General features: G+C 45.2%; 1 protein-coding gene across 1 annotated transcript in view; it reads right to left on the bottom strand.

Moving 5' to 3' along the window:
* The window catches only part of Babam2 (BRISC and BRCA1 A complex member 2), a 430,660-nt gene that overhangs the window by 107,441 nt on the left and 315,526 nt on the right, over positions 1-7,693 (bottom strand). The window lies entirely within an intron of this gene.

The following is a 7,693-nucleotide window of genomic DNA, read 5'->3' as shown; positions in this document are numbered from 1 at the left end:
GTGTGTGTGTGTGTGTGTGTGTGTGTGTGTGTGTATGATAGACTCAGACACTACAAGAAGGCATCTATTCTCCTAGAGCTGGAGTTACAGGCAGTTATGAGCTACCCAATGTCAGTGCTAGGAACCAGACTAGTGTCCTCTGGAAGAGCAGCAAATGCTGTGAATTACAGTCACCCCTGCAGCCACTCGAGTTTTCTTTTTTGTATGTAGGTGTGGCATACACATGTACACACTGTTTGTGCGGGTGACTGTGCATGTGTGTGGGTGCACATGAATGTATGTGCATACCTGCGTGAAGGCTAAGGTTGGTATGAGGTGTCTTCTTCCGTTGCTTTCCACCATATCTTTTGAGACAGGGAATCTCTCTGTAGCTGGTGCTCTCTGTTTTGGATGGACTAGCCACTAGCCAGCAAGTCTAGCTATCTGCCTATCTCTGCCTCACTAGTGCTGTGGTTACAGCCATGTGCTAGGGCACTCACCTTATTCCGTGAAGGTTAGGGGTCCAAACTTAGCTCTTCATGCATGTGTACCCAATCTTCCCCAGTTCCTCAGTTTCAAATGCTTCATTTTTGTTGTGGTTCATAACAAATGTGATTATTTTAACAAGTATCACTGGGAAAGCACCTCTGACCCTTCCCAGACCTCTTGGAGATTCATGCCTAAGCTTTGCTGGTGTGCTTCTGCCTAGTAGAACACCGAATCCAGGAGCTTCTAGGCCATAGCTGTGGGAGGAGCTTAACTGCTCCTGCCTTTCTTTCCTCCCACATTTTATCACTCTTTCTCAAAGGCAAAGCAGAAAATAATACTTTTGGCATCTTTCTTTCTTTCTTTCTTTCTTTCTTTCTTTCTTTCTTTCTTTTTTCTTTTCTTTTTTTATTTTTTGAGTTTCCTATCTCTTGCCAGAGCCATTGCCACTTGGCAGACTGTAAAATCTTCTTTAGTAATTATTAATTGATTATACAGTACTTTATTCATTCTTTGAGAATTCTACACAACATATTTTGACCAATTTACTCCCATTCCCCCAACTTTTCCCAGATCCGCCCTCTTCTCCCTACTCCTAATACTCGTTGCAGACTTGATGACCCACTACTATTTGGTAAATGGACATAATGCTAAACGAACTCCTTATCATTACCCATAGAAAAGTGTATCTCTCAACCCTCATCTGAGAAGGTGCTACTTGCAGTAGATGGTGACTAATGCAGAGACCCACTACTGGCCCTGACATGGAGAATAGGAGACTTCAGAATGCTCAGCCCTAGAGGAAACATATATACCTCACCCTTTATCTCAAGGCTTGAGCCTCACTGTGGAAGAGGGAATGGAAAGAGTGTAAGAGCCAGGGGTGGTGGAAGACAACAAGGAAACACTCCTTTAGACACACAGGGCAACTCCCATATTAACTCGCAGTCATTACAATGACATACACAAGACCTGTGCCAGCCTGAGCCAGCAGAAATCCCAGAATGGATAGGGGACTGAGCAAATAATTCCACCCCTGGCTAGAGAGGGGAGGGTAGGGAGAGAGAGAGAAACAGAGACAGAGACAGAGACAGAGGGGGAGGGAGAGAGAGACAGAGATAGAGGGGGAGGGAGAGAGGGGGGTAGGGAGAGAGAGACAGAGAGAGAAACAGAGACAGAGAAACAGAGAGGGGGGAGGGAGAGAGAGACAGAGACAGAGGGGGAGGGAGAGAGAGAGACAGAGATAGAGGGGGAGGGAGAGAGAGGGGGGAGGAAGAGACAGAGACAGAGAGAGGGGGGTTGAGGGAGAGAAAGACAGAAACAGAGAGAGACAGAGAAACAGAGAGAGACAGAGAAACAGAGGGTGGAGGGAGAGAGGGACAGAGAGAGAGACAGAGACAGAGGGGGAGGGAGAGAGAGACAGAGAGAGACAGGGGCGGGAGAGAGAGGCAGAGAGACAGAGGGGGAGGGAGAGACAGAGACAGAGAGAGACAGAGGGGAAGAGAGAGGGGGGAGAGAGACAGAGAGAGACAGAGAGACAGAGGCGGGAGGGAGAGAGAGACAGGGGGAGGGAGAGAAAGAAATTTCTTTAGGAGTATAGGCCCTGATTCAATCAACCATTAGAGTTGTAGACCACCAGCCCAAGAATATTTGGGCAGCACAAGTTGGTCTTGAAGTGTTTTAAAAGGAAAAATAATAAAAAAGACATAGATTTCTGGGTGGGTAGGGGAAAGTGTGGATCTGGAAAGAGCTGGGAAGGGGATTGGGGAGAATGTAATCAAAATACATACAAGCTCTCAAAAACAAATTCATGTCTTTTTGTTTGTTTGTTTGTTTTTAAAGCAAGAGCTCTGACCCAGAAATGTTCCTGTATGAAAGAACTGCAAGTACAAAAATGAAGAAGAGCATGAGAGAAAGGAGGTCCATGACAGGCCCAAAGTGGGATCCAGCGCAAGGGGAGGCCTGTGGCTGGCACTGTTACTGATGCTGTGGTGTGCTGGCAGACAGGAGCCTACTAATATGGCCATCCTCTGAGAGGCCCAACAGCAGCTGAAAGGGTCAGATGCAGATACTAGCATCCAACTAATGGACAAAAGCTGTTCCCTGTGGTTGAATTGGGGAAAAGCTGGAAGAAGCTAAGGAGGAGGGTGACCCTATGGGAAGACAAGCAGTCTTAACTGATCTGGACTCCTGAGATCTCTCAGACACTGAGCCACCAACCAGGCTGCCTACAGTAGCTGATATGAGGCCCCGACACATATACAGCAGAGCACTGCTGGGTCTGGACTCAGTCAAAGAAGATGCACCTAACCCTCAAGAGACTTGAGGCCCCAGGAGTGGGGAGGCCTGGTGAGGTGTGGGTGTGGGGACATCCTCATGGAGATGAGGGTGGGGTATGGGATGGGGAGGGGAGGGGCAGACAGAGAGGGGGATGAAGTGTGCACTGTAAAAAAGGATTAAAAAATAAAAATAAAATTTAAAAAAAGCCAAAGTAAAGATTATCACTAGATAAAATGTAGTTTGACAATGAATATTACTGTGACATAGCATTAGAAAGGTAATTTCTAAGGTCTTTTTTAACTGCTCAGCTCAGCCACCATCATACCTTGGTGGGAACTCCCATCCCTAGCACACCAGAAAGTTACCAGTGTTCTTCCTGGCCCTTGAGTGTGCTGGGTTCCTAGGTCAAGCAACACTTCCAACTGCTGCCATTTATTATATTATAGTATTCTCTCTCCCTAGACTATGGACAGCTCAAGGATAGAAACATGTTCTCTTTGCAGTTCACTACAAGATTGGACTCTATTCTGGCACATAATAGATATTACACATCTAATTAGTAGAAGGAGCGAGAGTACTGAGACGGCCCAGGGAGGTCACCCCTGCCCAGGAAGCCTTGCACGCTCTTCTTGTTCAACAAGTTAAATACTGAAGAGCTGGATGGACTTACAGAAAGCCACAGCGCCTGTGAGCCCAGGGGTGCCACATTGATGGAGTTTGCCTTTTAGATACTACAGTGAGGGTCTGATTACCCCCACGTGTCTGTGCCCTCAGCTTTAAGACCTCTGTAATCTAAGCTCTGTCTGTCTGTCTACACACACACGTACACACACACACACACACACACACACACACACTATACATGCACACATATGGCTGTATATTTTGAGATTATTTTACTAAATAATTTTATCTAAAAAATAGTAGGGAAACAGACTCCCTCTTACAATCTCCACTGCAGGTAAAATGATTTCAGTCTGCAAGGTGTAACTTGATTCTGAAACCTCTGCTTCCCAGTGTCAAGACCCTAACAGCAGGCCAAATGCCTCTGAAAGCATGTTCAGGAGAGCTGTGGGGAGTCAGGAGTGCTATGTGACTGACCAAATGTATGACAGCTGCTCGGTGAGGACACCAATGGGATGAATGAATAAACCACGTGACAGCAGTACAGACTCAGCACTTGCCTCATGTCTGCTACCCTGGCCGTCTCTCAGTGGGTAATGCTTCTAATTCAGTGACAAGAAACTTGAAAATGATTGCAATGCCCAGGCTGGCTCTTTGTCCCCGGGCTGCACCTTCTAAACATCATGCAGAAGTCCAAAGTCTCTGGTACTGGCAGGGTTCCCACCTGCAGCTTGCAGGCCAGCAACCCTAGCAGATTACCTACTGGTAATCAGGCCCTTCTCCACCCAACACTGCGACTACAGAAAACAACATTACCTCAGAGGTAAACATGGCAATCATCACCAGGCCCCACCCCACCTGAAAGGAACGATCAGGTGACGGGAGCAACACTGACTGTTGACTTCCTGCTATGGAGACAAACACCCACCTTACCAGACTTCAGCCACTAATGGATCTCTGAACTGCAGGAGTAGACAGTTGTGGATAACTGAGCTGGCCAAGTATATCAAAACATGATATTTTTAAAGGCTCCTAGGACCTAATTTGGCTACTCTGTACACTCTGGGCTAGTGGAGCCAGGACAGGATGAAAGGCTGAGACCCAGTACCAGTAAAGGCAGAGCTAGAGCCAGAAGCACCTGCCCGCCTCCAGGTGCTCGGAGGAAAGGCACCAAGAGTTCACCAGGAGAAAGAGGCATGCAGCCTGCAATCAGGTCATTGGGAAGGTAGGGCTGTGTGTGCTGGGTTACAAGTTGCTACTCAATCCTGGCTCCACTGGGCAACCTTGGGCCCCTGCCCATCTGGGCAGGTTTTTCAAATCCCATGTGGATATGCCTACACATACTCCCTCATCTCTCAGGCTCTACATGAAATGACGATATATTCAGGGAAAACACATTTCCTTCCATTTGTGAAGAGAGAAAACTTAACAAAACAAACCCAGCAGCAAACAACATCCTGAATCAGAGACATTACCAGCCGTTAGCAGTAGGTAAGAAATTCATGCTAAATAAAGAACAATGCAGCAGTTAGACCTGGTTCACAGCCTATGCCACCAGACTTAAAATCCCTTGGAGATAACTAGAAGTGTCACAAAAATCTCTATCTTTTATACACATCCTTGTACTTTAGTTTTCTTTTCGAGGATCTCCGAGTACCAAACTTACTGAGTAGCTGTCACAGCATGGTGTGACACTAAAGAGAGTTCTTGTTCAAGTACACTAATCTAAGCATTTCTGTTGTTCATGTTTTACTGGGCCTGTAATAGTGAGTCAGTTTTTTTTTCTGAGCCATCGCATCTGTAAGTGTTCATGGAAGAGACTGATATAGGGTCAAGGCCTCAGATCTAGAGTCTGAAAGGTGCTTCAATCTGTTCTGCCACTCAGTGAGAGGTCACAGCACCCACTTCCCAGGAACAACGTGGAGCTGAAAACAAGATCCATGTGTAAGGCACTGAAGCCAGGGCTTGGCACACACAAGCACTCAAGGAACGTCAGCTGCTGTTCTCTCCCTCTCTGTAGTAGTCGTGGGGGTGGCTGTGGTGACAGCTGTACACAGAGTCAAGGAGTGTTGCAAGAGCGGAGTCAAACAGCAATGAAAGGATAAAGAACAATGGTAGTCTTACACAGGGCTTGAGTTAGGTAAGAGTGGAATTAAAAAGCCAGCATTGCCTCGTGTGTGCAATAGAAACTAATGGAACCTCTGAAAGCAGTATGTCCAAAAGATGCCCCTTCATCTAGACTGAAAGATATTCCAAAGGGCACATGGCTAGGCAGGAAGCAGAGTGAGCAGCAGGTAGAATACTGACGGGGCTTTAGCAGCGCTCAGCACAACAGTCCAGGTCACACTCACTGTCATCACTGACTTCAAGAACCCAGAAGACATACTAAAGCTCAGAAATGATATGGCTACCCTCCATTACCAAAGGTTCTCATAGCCTGGAAGAGTATTAGCCCACATCCCTGAAGGTGTAATCTCCCTGCTAAGAGTCTCCTGGCTTTTTACTTCCTACTGATTCCCACAGGTGGCACCCCAACTTCCTGAGGGCATGATGTACCTCCTCAGCTATAACTGGCAACTTTATCCGTAACTCAACTCAGATGTTTGCATGGTTCACAGACCCCAAGCAAGAGTGGCTGTGGAAAGAGCATGCGCCATGCACACCGGACAATAATTCTCCACTGCCATGTTACTTAACCTCAATCCATAGTTTATAAAGGGCTTGGGGCCTAACTCATACGAAATTTAAGAATACCTTTTTTGTTTGTTTGCTTTTCCCTACGTTGAATCTAAGATTGTGGGCTTTCATTAGGGGAACCAAGTTAATCTCTGTCTGTTTCTTCTTCATCTGTAAATTAGGAGTAACCATAAGACCTTCTTAGGCTAGATTAGGTGATGGTGAGATGATAAATCCCTCCATCTCTTCACATTGCTGTCCTAGTACAGCAAAAGCTCATGGTGCAAAAAATGACTGTCCTGGCAGCTGTCTTCAACGGTAGAGCAATTGGTCCAGTGTCACCAAAGAAAAGAATCCAGTACAACCAACTTGAAAGCAGCAGCTGACTCTACTCTTGTAGCATTGATTAACCAGCTATATGTGTGATCCAGGCAACTCCAGGGGCTGATAGGACACTGTGCCATATTCTCATGATGAGGAATAGACCAGAAGTGTTTGGTAACCCCAAAGCATGACTGTCATGACTGCCTCACCAAGCTGGAACACAACTGCATAAGATAGGGAATGTACAACCCTTAGACCAACACACCTGAGTTTAGTAAAGGTTTGCTGCAGTAACAAAAATACACAGTCACTACTACTGTTATACTAACAAGATGTTCATTTTTAAAAACTATAGGCATGGTGGTGTATACCATTAACCCCAGATACTCAGGAGGCTGTGATAGGAGAATCACAAGTTCAAGGCTGGCCCATGAGACTTTGTCTAAAATATAAACAAGCAAAAAAAAAAAAAAAACCCAAGAAACTAAACTAAACTAAACTAAAAGTGCTGGGGATATAGCTCAATGTCTTATACATGTACGGTTCTATGTTCAAGGCCCAGTATTGCTCCCCACTCCCCACAAAATGAGGATGAGTAAAGATTCAATTACTGGTTGACCTATACTTATTAGAGCATTTGATATGATCATGTTCTAAGTATGATTTTTTTTTTTTTTAAAAAGGTAATCTGGAGAGTCAGCACAGTCTCCATGAACGTTGAGAACCCTGTACAGACCACCAAGTCCCATTATAAGGCTTCCTCTAAAAGTTCTCAAGGAATGTATTTGCCCTCTTCCTGTTTCAGAGATCAGGCTGGGAACTGCTCAGGTCTTGGCCTAAGGGTTCTATGTTTATAACTTCTACTGTCAGCTCCTAGCTTAAGGCAAATCCAACATTGTATTTTTTTCTAGAAAGCTTAAAAAAATAAGTAAAATGATTATGATTTCTACTTACAGATGAATAGGACAAATAGAATGGACAGATAGGTCACTTAAAGGGAAAAAAACCAACAGCAAAGATTCAAACAGGAAGCAGTACAGCACATATAAGATGTTCCAGGGATCAAGCCAAGAGATGAATGTAAAACTGAGAAGAAGGCAGGACCAAATAATCTGCAAAAAGAGAGGCTTAATCAGGTAAAATCAAATGATGAACAACCTGCCAATCACCAGAGAAATATGAATCAATGCAAAGTCATAAAGAAGGGCCAAACTGCAGATGTACTGGCTATTTTTGTGTCAACTTGACACAGCTGAGTTATCACAGAGAAAGGAGCTTCAGTTGAGGAAATGCCTCCATGAGATCCAACTGTAAGGCATTTTCT

This window comes from Mus caroli, chromosome 5, assembly GCF_900094665.2.
Source record: "Mus caroli chromosome 5, CAROLI_EIJ_v1.1, whole genome shotgun sequence".
NCBI classification, from domain to species: domain Eukaryota; kingdom Metazoa; phylum Chordata; class Mammalia; order Rodentia; family Muridae; genus Mus; species Mus caroli.
The sequence above is the reverse complement of the archived record's forward strand: the minus strand, read 5'-3'. Positions and strand labels throughout refer to the sequence as shown.